The 12735-nt window shown below is 40.6% G+C and overlaps 1 protein-coding gene across 4 annotated transcripts in view; it reads right to left on the minus strand.

Annotated features, from left to right (window-relative positions):
• The window catches only part of evi5a (ecotropic viral integration site 5a), a 131055-nt gene that overhangs the window by 24098 nt on the left and 94222 nt on the right, over positions 1-12735 (minus strand). The gene's annotated exons all lie outside the window — the stretch shown is intronic.

Here is a 12735-nt window from a genome sequence, read left to right on the forward strand (position 1 = left end):
AATTATACTCACTCAGCTGTACAAGTATTCTGTTACCATTTCCTTAATTTTCCTAACAAACTGTCCTGAAGTCATTTTCACCCCCAAGATTTTCATTTTGCTGTCTTCCTCTCAGCTGGGACTTTTCCAAAATGCAAAGTCCATTTACTATACATTTAAGCAATATTATTCTATTAAATGTGATCTTGAGAGTACATAATATTTTCTGTGGTATTCATAACACAATGATAAAAATATTTTGGTTTTGATTGCACCTACCAACATGCATACATTATTATATTACAGTTAATATGTACCGAGGGCAAATTTTTGTTCAAATGCTCCCCATTCCCAATTACTTTTACATTGAACTGATTGAAATCCAAGTGAAGTTTAAATGGTATCAGAAAAATAAAACCTCCAGAATGGATGATATTCATTACGTGGTTGGTTGGAGTCAGTATCAGCACAATTACTATATTAAACTTTGAATCTTCAGATGTCCTGGTTCAAGCTAAAACTAAAGACTACCTCCTCACCCATTCCCCTGCAAGTATCTCTGTCACTCCTTTAAAATATGCCCCTTCTTTGAACAAGCTCTTAAACATGGCATCTGAATCAGTTTCCATCTGATTACACGCCTTGAGGATGTCCATCTACATGTTCAATTAATAAAACAGCAAGATTGGGGACATTTCTATTCAACCTGTCAAAGGAATTGCGGGGGGTGGGGGGGGGGGGGTAGAAATAGACAGTAGTGAGGTAAACAAACATAATAGTTCAGTGGCAAATGACAATAGTGCTACCTTCCCAATGTTTAACTGAAGGAAATAATGGGTTATGTTGTGACAGACAGCCTGACACATTGCATGTCATTTTAATATTACACTTATCCAATCCCCCTGGATATTCCAGATTAACAAATTAAGGTTTTGGCAACTAATTAAAAATCAGGCTAATTACATATCAATAACATTAGCCAACTCCGAAACATGAAGCGCTGAGCATGGGATTCAGACATTACGGACAACTGGCCTCAGCTCCCCGCTCACATCTGGCAGCGCTCTCTGTCTGAACCAGGGGGCCGTGGAGCGTTTTTGAAAGTGGGGAGGCTGAGTGATCGCTGATCACTGGCCTTGGGGTACCGGCGAGGGAGTGGAGAAACCGAGTGGGGGGGGGGGGGGGAAATTTGATTATTAAAATCATGTTTTAGTGCCTTGTAGAAGTATGATTTCAATTTTTTTGTTTTTAAATATTTTTAAGAGGAAGCTTTTTAGGGGTCACTTTTTCCACACAAAGGGTGGTGGATGTATGGAAGAAGCTGCCAGAGGAGGTAGTTGAGGCAAGGACTATGCCAACATTTAAGAAACAGTTAGACTGATACATGGATAGGACAGGATTGGAGGGATATGGACCAAAAGCAGGTAGTGTATCTGGGACATGTTGGCGGGTGTGGGCAAGTTGCGCCAAAGGGCCTGTTTTCACGCTGTATCACTCTATGACTACATTACTTCTCCACCATGCATGAATGCTTCACAATCAAGTGGTTGCGTTTTATTGACATATACTCAAGCATAGAAACGTACAATATAGGTGCAGGAATAGGCCATCGGCCCTTCGAGCATGGCTGTTCATCAAAAACAGTACTTCTTTCCTGTTTTTTCCCATATCCCTTGATTTTGCTAACCTCAAGAGCTAAATGCAACTCTCTCTTGAAAACCTCTTGAAATTGGCCTCCACAGATTCACAACTCTGTGTGAAGAAAGTTTGTCCTCATCTCAGTCCTAACTGACCTACCCTTTATTGTTAAACTGTGACCCCTGGTTCTGAACTACCCCAACATCGGGAACATTTTTCCTGCAGTTACGTAAGTAAAAATCTAGCAGGCAAGCAGGATACTTTCTCCAGCCACTCCTATTTGAAGGCCACTATCTTCCACCATTTCTACCCAGTGCTTGGTACTTATTTCCAGCAGCCTCTGGTTGTCCTCCAGGATGCACCGAGCCGCAGCCTGATCCATGCCAGTCACCTGGGCGAATTCGGCACAGAGACTCTCACGGCAGCGGCGCATTGCTTCCGATGGCCCGGGACTCTTGCACTGAGGCTGCTCCATGGGCAGAGCTGCAGCGAGCGACTCGCCAGCCCGGCAAACACTCGCCAGCCCGGCAAACACTCGCCAGCCCGGCAAACACTCGCCAGCCCCGGCTGCCCGTACTTATCTGTCCCAGCCGCTGCTTCTGTTTCCATCCCTCCCTTGGCCCTGGCTCTCCAACACCCGTGGCCCTTGCAGTTGATATGAGTTTTGAAATTTTTGTTTATCACAGAATTTCTCAGAGCTTGAGAAATTTGTGATGAGCATGAGAGCGTGAGAATTTGTCAAAATGCCTGATTCTCACGCTCAATGCATGAGAGTTGGCAGCCCTACAGTACAACGCAGGAAAGGGCACTTCGGCCTACTATGTTTGTGCCAAAGATGATTCCAAGTTAAACTGATCTCATTTGTCTGCACATGATCCACATCCCTCTATTCACTGCACTTCCATGTGCCTATATAAATGCCTCTTAAACTCCACTATTATATATGCCTCCACCACCACTTTGGTCAAAGTGTTCCAGGCCCCCACTGTGTAAATAAACTTGCCCTGCACATCTCCATTAAACATTACCCCCCTCACCTTATAGCTATGCCCTCTCGTGTTGGACATTTCCATCCTAGGGAAAAGGATCGGACTGCCTACTCTATCAATGCCTCGCATAATTTTACATATTTTTATCAAGTCTCCCCTCATCTTCCAACCATTTCTTTAACTGCATCTGGAAATAATGTAGCATCAAAAGAATCCTCTTCAGCATTTTGAAATGAAGTTATTCCCCTTGCTTGCTGTCAACAAAAGGGCAGGAAGTTCTACAATTGGTTTATAAAGAAATTGTCTTCAAGTGGGCTCTTTTCTGTCTGGCACGGTTTAATGAGCGATCTGCTAAGACATCAGTGCTGGAGCTTCAACTTCAACTATATAAATGACTCGGACCAATGCACCAAAGGCAAGGTTGCAAAATTTGCTGATGACTAAGTTAGCGAGGAAAATAAAAGGTGTTGGGAACAAAAAATAGACCACAAAGGGAGTTTGACAAATTAAATGAGTTGGGAAAGAGCTAGAAATTGGAGTATAATGTGGAAAAATGTGAAACTGTCCACTTTGGCAGGAAAATAAAAATAAACATGTAATCTGAATAGTAACAGATTGCAGAGCACTCGAGTGAAGGGCAGCAGACTGGCACAACTCATAAAGCCACAGCCTAATCAAGGCTGGGACTAATATCGAAAATATTTTAAATTCTGATCTGTATACATTCTGGGTATTTCATGGGGTCAACCACAGCCAATTATCCACTCTAACAGCAACAGTAAAATTGATTTAATTAATTGCCTAAAAAATATGGTTTATGAAATTAGAAAAAAGGTGGTAGAGGTTTACAAAAACAGAAAGCCACACAACTGTAGAAACTTCATTGCTTTAGTCATACAATACACTCAGACACATTTTGTGGCTAACATGTAAAGGTTCAGATTTGAATTTTTGTAATGACTGAGAGGAAACCTTCGTTTGACCTCTTATTGACCCCTTTTCTACTCCAAAATGATGTCACCAGTCTCTCACATATGTCACCATTTTCTTCTCCCAGTAAAATGAAACTTATACTTTTGTAGCCCAGGCAAATTGTAATTCCATAAAATAGAATTTTATGCCAAGAAAGGTTAGTTGAATCAGAAGGTGCAAATCTTTTTCTTATTTATACATCATAGCTTACAGATCTTCCGATTTTTAATTTGCCAAATGTTCGGGGTTTTCCAGTTTCAAAGCTGGTAATGAATAATCAACAGATATAACAAGATAAGGCTAATGCAGAAAAAGGTTAGTTTGATGTCAAGTGTTATTTAATGCATCTAACTTGAAAAATAGTCTTACGGTTTAATTCTAATTGAGATTTCCTGTTGCTTCAAAACCTATCAGAATTGATTTTAAGTTTAAGAAAGAACTGCAGATGCTGGAAAAATCAAAGGTAGACAAAAATGCTGGAGAAACTCAGTGGGTGAGGCAGCATCTATGGAGCGGGAGAGGTGACATTTCGGGTTGAGACCCTTCTTCAGACTGATGTGGGGGTGGGGGGCTGGAAGAAGAAAGGAAGAGGCGGAGACAGTGGGCTGTGGAAGAGCTGGTAATGGGAGGGAGAAAGCAAGGACTGCCTGAAATTGGAGAAGTCAATGTTCATACCGCTGGGGTGTAAGCTGCCCAAGCGAAGTACGAGGTGCTGCTCTTTCAATTTGCGGTGGGACTCACTCATGGAGGAGGCTCACGACAGAAAGGTCGGATATGGAATGGGAGGGGGAGATGAAGTGCTGAGCCACCAGGAGATCAGGTTGGTTAATGCAAACTGTGCGGAGGTGCTGGGCGTAGCGATCACCAAGCCCGCTCTTGGTCTCACCGATGTAGAACAGCTGACACCTTGAGCAGCGGATGCAATAGATGAGGTTTGCGGAGGTGCAGGTGAACCTCTGCCTCACCTGGAAAGACTGCTTGGGTCCTTGGATGTAGTCGAGGGGGGAGGTAAAGCGACAAGTGTAGCATTTCCTGCGGTTGCAAGGGAAAGTACCAGGGGAGGGGGTAGTTTGGGTGGGAAGGAACGAATTGACCAGGGAGTTACGGAGGGAGCAGTCTCGGCGGAAAGTCGAAAGGGGAGGAGATAGGAAGATGTGGCCAGTGATGGGATCCCGATGGAGGTGGCAAAAATGTCAGAGGATTATCTGTTGTATGTGACAGCTGGTAGGATGGAAGGTGAGGACAAGGGGGACTCTGTCCTTACGAGTTACGGGGGGGGGGGGGGGGGGGGGGGGGGGGATGGGGAGTGAGAGCGGAGCTACGGGATATAGAAGGGGTGATTTTAAAGTTAAGTAAAATAAAATTCCCCCAAACATTTCACAATTGAAGTAACAGAATCAAAGAAAAGTTTAGTTTAGAGATACAGCATGGAAAGAAGACATTTGGCCCACCGAGTCCACGCTAACCATCGATCACCTGTTCACACTAGTTCCCACTTTCGCATCCATTCCCTGCACACGAGGGACAATTTACAGAGACCAATTAGCGACCCACGCGATCACAGGTAGAACATGCAAACTCCACAGAGACAGCACCCGAGGTCAGGATCAAATCTGGTCTCTGGCGCTGTGAGGCAGCATTGTACCTGCTGTGTCACTCTGCCGCTTTCATGAAAAGTCATGCCTTTGTTTCTCGTTTTGATGCTGGCTTCTGCTCAGCCTGTAGAATTCATATACCAATTGTTCACGTGTCACATAAACTAAAGCTGGTCTTTAAGCCAATTTTGCAGCAGAGAGCTTGATCCATTTAGCATGCACGCACTGCAGCTCAATCACTGGGGGTAATGAACTCTGAACGACAGCTGAATGAGTGGCATCAATATCATCATATCTTTTGTTGTATTGCTTAGCCAAGTCTTACATTACGTTATCGTGCTCTAGTGGCACGGTACTAAGATTGAAGCACTGGAGTGATGCACATCACCTCTGAAAGGACTTTTTAAAAAAATTATGAGATCTTTCCTGAAACAGTGGATTGAGTGTTTTTCTATTGTTTCTTGCAGACTAAATGTTCCTTTTACCCAATTGAAATAAATAATATATTTGCTCCCCTGACATACCACACTTGCATATATAAATAATAAATCACTGCATGTAACATAGGGGAACAATTATTTAATCAAAAACAGTTAGGTGCAATTTTATAGCAAAAAAACTAACTTCATGATTTAACCAAAGAACTCTACAATAGTATTTCTTGTTAACAAAATATTCTGCCGAGTAAAATGCTGAGATTAACAACACCAAAAAATAGGTCAACAAACCTGAATAGCATAGCTCAAAGACTTGTCTTAATAAATTCACAACGACCATTTTCAATGCAAATATTTGTGCTTCAGAGCCTGATGGTCATACTAATATTGTAAAAACAATTGTCTAAATTGCAGGCTATATATTAGAAGTTTACTATAAAACAGAATTGGTTTCTCTTGATTTTTTAGTCGTCATGGATTTAATGATAAAACTTTGTTGAAGATACAATTTGATTAACAGTTGTTCTTGAACATGCAGTTTGGTAAGAACATAAATTTAATTTTCAAGGTCACCTTCAAAAGGACAATATTTCACAGGCATAAGAAACTGTAGATCAGTTTCCACAGCTCTACAGCAGTATCACCATCTCTTAACAGTTGTGTTGCATGAGAGACATCCAGTACTGGGTACGGGGAGGAAATTTCCGTTAAAAAAATACAGTCCATAAACTATGGGTTCTGTCTACTGAATGTACAACCATCTCAGCCTGACATCTGAGATGGGTATGTTACTGGAAAGGATGCTGAAGTATAAGACATACATGCTAGACTGGTTGATTGGAGATTGTCAGGATGGCTTTGTAAGTGGGTGATCACATTGTCTACGGCTCTGCCCTCAAATTCGCACAGTCTATATGGACCAGCAAATTCTTTGATAAGGCTCTGGAAAGTTTGTTTGCATTAGATTCAGGAAGAGCTCACTAATTGGATACAAAATTGGGTTGATAGTTGGAAACAGATTGATGGTGGAAGATTGTTTCTCAGACTAGAGAGGCCCGAGACAAATGGTGTGCCTCGGGGGCAAGTGCTGGGTCCACAGTTGTTTGTCATCTATATCAATTATTTGGATGAGAATGTACTAGGCACGGTTAGTAAATCTGCAGATTACACTAAAATAAGTGGTATTGTAGACAGTGGAGGCATCTATCAAGACCTTGATCAGCTGGACCAAATGGGCCGAAGAATAGCTAATGGAGCTCAATTCAGATAAGTATGAGGTGTTGCACTTTGGGACGTCACACCAGGATAGAACTTCCACAGTGAACAGTAGGGCCCTAGGAAGTGTGGTAAAGCAGAGGGATCAGGAGTATAAGTACATAGTCCCTGAAATTAACACCATAGGTCGATAGGTGGACAACTGGTGAAGGCAGCTTTTGGCACCTTTACTTTCATGAATCAGGTGGTTGGGTATAGAAGTAAAGATGTTATGTTTGCAGCTGCACAAGATACTGGTAAGTTCAATCTTGGAGTACGGTGATCAGTTTTGGTCACCCAGTTATAGGGAAGATGCCATTATGCTGGGAAGAGTCCAAATAATATTTACAAGGATGTTGTCAGAATTCAAGAGCCGGAGTTACAAGGAAAGGTTGGGCAGGCTAGGACTTCATTCTTGGAACGAATGCCCCTCATGATATAATAGATCTAGGAGATCTTATAGAGATGTATTATATCATGAGGGGCATTGGTTGGGTAAGTGTACAAGCTTTTTCTTAGCATTAGGGAATGGGGAACTTAAGGGCAGAGCTTTAAAGTGAGAGGCGAGATATTTAAAGGAACCGATGGTGCAATGTTTTCCACTCAGGAGGTGATGTGTGAATGGAATGAGCTGCCAGAGGAAATGTTGGAGGCAGGTAGAAAAACAACATTTAAAAAACATTTGGACAGGTGGATGGATTAGACAGATTTAGAGTGATAAGGGCCAAACACAGTAAAATGGATCTAGTCGGGCATTTTGGCTGGCGTGGCCTGTTTCTGTGTGTTAAGACCTCCGAGGACATTAAATAGCCATACCATGCATAATTAGTAAAGACTGGAACATTGACAATAACTGAAAGATTTGTAAAACTTTTCCATTCTAACTAGTAATTTTTTCCTAAAGTTATTTTTTTTTCCATCAAAGCTTGTATTTCGAATTAAATTTAAACGCAAATCTTTCCTAAAATAACCCACCTTCCTAATTTTTGTGTTGCTGCTGATAGTTCATTTTTTCCACCAAGTTAGGGGTTTCCCCCAAGTTCTATTTCCTCCATTTCCTTTTCTGATTAATTGTCTATCTTATCCACACTAGTGCTTATAATTTAATTCAACACTTCCATTTGGTTTCACACCTATTCTCTGCCGCACCCTAATTGAAGTAATTCAATTCTTATACTTTCTTCATGTCTCTCAAACAACAGATACAATGGCCCCTTCACCCTCAATTCAAGAAAGAAATCAGGAATTGAATCTTGCCAAGTGATCTTTGAGCACCAAGCAAGATGTGATGCCACACAGGGTTGGCAACTACTCAGATGAATAAAGCAGTCCCAAGAAAATCATTATAGTGTCAACTTGCAATCGAACCATCTGCATGTGGGCGATTCTAAATCATTCTGAGGTAGAACACTAGACTGCTCAGAGATCAGAGAGCACTTGCTGTTGTCTTCACACAGGGCAGGAAGGCTTTTAGGAAGCCAGCACCACATGTATGTTATTACCTTCTCATAGGTCAATGATGAGGCGCTAAGCCACCAAACTATCAATATCATTTGTGAAATGCAATTCTTGCGTTGCCACAATTTTGCAAAAATACTTAAGAGAACATTAACGGTTGGTTGACAGATGGAAAAGGTGACTAGTTCTCAGACCAATCGGGAAATAATGTTCCGTAGTTGTTTTGGGGGATTGGATTAGTAGTGTCCCCTGGCTGGCAGCTAGATCTTTTCCATAGCAAACCTGCTTTGATAATATGACCAAGATAGAGGAAAAGGGTTTGATCCTTCAATTTGTTGGTTATAGACAAAAATGAGATAGGTCTCATCAAACGGTTTTTAATTCTGAGGGATGGGCACTTATGTGTAGTGCAGCTTTTCAGCAAGGTTGAGATCCTGTGTGCTGGTGTAGGGATTGCAGCAAACAATCTCCTTCACCATCTATTCAGCGATTGAGTATTAGATCCGAAATAGTTGGGAAAATAATGTAACCCCAATTTAGGATTGGGGTTACATTAACAACAATCCCTCAAGAACAAACAAACATCACAGGAACGCAGAAATCCATTCCAACTAACTGACTGGTGAGTTTGTGCAACATCATGTTTTCTGCGATATAACCATATACCAATTACAGCACGGAAACAGGCCATCTCGGCCCTTCTAGTCCATGCCGAACACTTATTCTCCCCTAGTCCAATCTACCTGCACTCAGACCACAACCCTCCATTCCTTTCCCATTCCTTGCCCGATGTGCAAAGAGCATCTGGTAAAATTTAATTTCTGCTTTCTTTTAAACTAATGTCAGGAAATAATTATATAATCACTCTGAAATATATTTTGATTTTCAATTCATATTGTAAAGATTCAGTTGTAACGTGATGTTTTCTTTAATATCTCAAAAATAAATTCATTGACTTTTCAAAAAAGTCGAGAAAGAAGGTATTTGTGGTTTCAGAATATGAAAATGACGACATAATTCTGAAGAATGACTTATCAATGACCTGAATGGTAAGGAAACCAACTGATTTAAATCTATCATTTCTGTAGTTTAACTCATTCAAGAACTTGTGTGGGTGCACAGACTTAAGGTGCAAACTGTGCATTTCTACCCAATGTATTTAACGCACGGAGGGGAACAAATGCAGACAAGTGCATAATCAGATTAAAAAGTTAATGATGGGCCAATATCACTACTTTTGAAATTGGTCATCCTCACCAAAAGCGTTATATGGAAAAACAAATCTGGGTGTGCACTAACATGGTTTCCTGTACACTTCCTTCATCTTTTCATGTTTAAGCATTACTAACGCTGCACAAAAACAACATATTTACAGTGAATAGTTATGATGAAAGGTTAGCAACCTGAAAGACTGATCTTGTTTCGCTCACCACAGACGCTGCCCCACCTGCGTGTTTCCTGCTTTTTCTATTTTAGTTAGATTTCCAGCATGCACACAATTTGGCTTTATTGTATTTCCTTCTTTTATGGCGTTGGATTACTATCCTTTTTTCAACGTTTGTACCAGGTTTTCTACCCCTACCGAAACAGAACTTGCAACACCGCACACAAATCAGAACGATCCTTTCAATCTACGCAGTAACGCTTTGTTTGATCCAACACCAATTAACAATCATAGATTCATTGTGTCGAACTGCATGGAAACTGGCCCTTCAGCTCAACTTGTCCACACCGACCAAGATGTCCCATCGACACTAGTCCCACCTGCCTGTCTTTTGCCCATATTCTTCTAAACCTTTTCTATCCATGTACTTGTCCAAATTTATTTTAAAGGCCATGATAGTACTTGCCTCAACTAACTCCTTTGGCAGTTTGTTCCATATAACCACTGTGAAAACAGTGCCCCTCGGCTTCCTATTAAATCTTTCCCCCCCTTCTTAAATCTTTTATAACAGTAGTTATAATATTTAGACAATGATTCCACCTTTCAAACAAGTTTTGACACATTACTTTGGTTTTGCACAAACTATAATTCCCCCCCATTTTTCTTTCGCTAATTTCATGGTAGATCCAGATTATTTTAGGTGTCTGAAAAAAGTGCATTGTATGTCAATGCTTTTCTAAAATAAACTATGTGTTGTAATAAAAAGTTCCATTACCAGTCTTTGAATATTTGTAACTTCTGAATGAAAAAAGTTGGCTTACTGTTAACAATTCTTAAAACAATACTCTTTCAAAAGAAGATAGACACAGAAAGCTGGAGTAGCGGGACAGGCAGCATCTCTGGAGAGAAAGAATGGGTGACATTTCGGGTCGAGACCGTTCTTCAGATTGGTCTTTCAAAAGAGACCAGTTACTAGCTCTTCATCTGTAGCCTCCATGTCTCCGAGTGCTCATCTCGGTGCATTTTAAATACAGTGAGGGTTCCCGTCTCTGCTGCCCTTCTAGCAGCAAGTTCTTGGCTGCACCACCTTTGGGGGATTTTTTTTCTCCTCTACCGTTCTACCAATCAACATAAATCTATGGACACTGGAGAAATATGTTCTTCCTATTCACACAGACAATCTTCTAATAATTTTACAAACCTTAATTAAGTCCCTCCCAGTCTACTTTGTTTTGAGAGAAATAACCCTAACCTCCCATCGATTACCTGTATTCTCTTTTGTAGGAATAGTGACAACCAGATTAAACAACTGAATACAGCTATTGGAGAAGTCAACGAGTCGGCGCACAGAAACCACGTCTTTGGCCTGCTGAACCTGCACTGATCACCCATGTACATCAATCATATTTTATTCTTCCCTCTTTCCCATTCCCCTCAACAAACACCAGATTCTACCACTGGCCTACATACCAAGGGCAGCCAAATAAACTGCCAATTAAAACAGATAACCAGAAGGTACGGTTATCTGTTTGATTACAGATCCAAAGGCAACACGATGCAAAATTATTTTAGTCACGAACTTGAAATTTTCTCAATTTTAAAAGCTTTGGATATTAAATGCTGTTGAAACCTTCTAAAGGGAATAAATCTATGAACAGAAAATATGCAGGACTGTAGGAGAGAGCAGGGGAAATGAAACAAACTTATTGAGAGCTAGCCAGAACGATGTGCGACATGGACCCCTTCTTAATTACATTATAATTCCAAGTGATCTCTCCATCGTGAGAAGCATTACACAAGACTAAATGTGATACTGTTTTTCCAGAATAGACATATCCATAAACAAATCCAAAACAAAATAACCAATTTGCTTTCCACCCATTCCCAACCTGCATTAACATATAGTAAGAGGACTGTAGGTCCTGACTGAGCTGCCAGCCCACCAGGCCTGAGTGACCAAGCTGCCAGCCCAAAAATCCATTCGGCCCACAATGCCCATACTAGCTCTCTGGAAACCAGTCACCGGCCCACAACATCCATATTAGCCCTCCAGAACCCCCCCCCCACTGGCCCCCAATATTGGAATTACACACACACACATATATATTCACACTAGACTAATTGGAACCCATTCAATTTCTTTTGCAAGACGAACAGCTCGTGTCATTTATGACTGGTTGAGGAACGAATGATAGAAACGTTTCTGAGGAGGATAAAGACCAATCAATAAACACAATTTTCTGTAGGTTTTGCACAAGTGGAATAATGCAGGGCATTTGGTATGCAAACAGAATATTGCTAGGTTGACTGCTGTTAACTAAGTGAGATGTTAATAGCAAATTACTTCAATCATCAGGCTTTTAATACAATAAAAATGAAACCATAAACTACATTCTTGTTAAGCTAAAAAACGTATTCATCAAATTTGGTTCCGCCTTCCATCCATAAAAACGTCTGAATTTAAACAGAATGCTAACACACCTGTTGTAACATCTGGAAAGATTTTCTAAAACCAATGTTATCATGTCAATCTGCATAGGAAAAAAAGAATAAGCAATAAAAAGTGATAACACTCAACTGATTTTTTAAAAAATCAAAAAAAAAAATCAAGAATGAGTTCTCATTGAGCAATACTGCTATGATATTAATTTGTTCCCCTCTATTAAACAAACATCTGGAGTGTTATTGTTTTGGTACAATGGCCTTTTCACCATTTTTCATGTTGTTTTTTTTTTTTTAAATATAGTGCTTCTCTACATTTGACAAAATGCAATCCCCCTAAATGTGAAACAATTATTGAAACAGGAAATCACAAGCACATTGCCTCTACTGGTTCAGTAAAACCACCTGATATTATTGTGTGCATACAGGACCAACAGGATACTCTGATATAATATACGTTGATTTTGTTTAGTCAATTGATTTAGTATCGGCAACTGCGGACACATAATGACAATCAACTAAAGAAAACTTCAACATCAGCAAGTGATTTCCTTGTCAAGACTATCGATGTTAAACTAGGTGCAAAT

Source organism: Leucoraja erinacea, chromosome 10 (genome assembly GCF_028641065.1).
Source record: "Leucoraja erinacea ecotype New England chromosome 10, Leri_hhj_1, whole genome shotgun sequence".
Classification (NCBI taxonomy): domain Eukaryota; kingdom Metazoa; phylum Chordata; class Chondrichthyes; order Rajiformes; family Rajidae; genus Leucoraja; species Leucoraja erinaceus.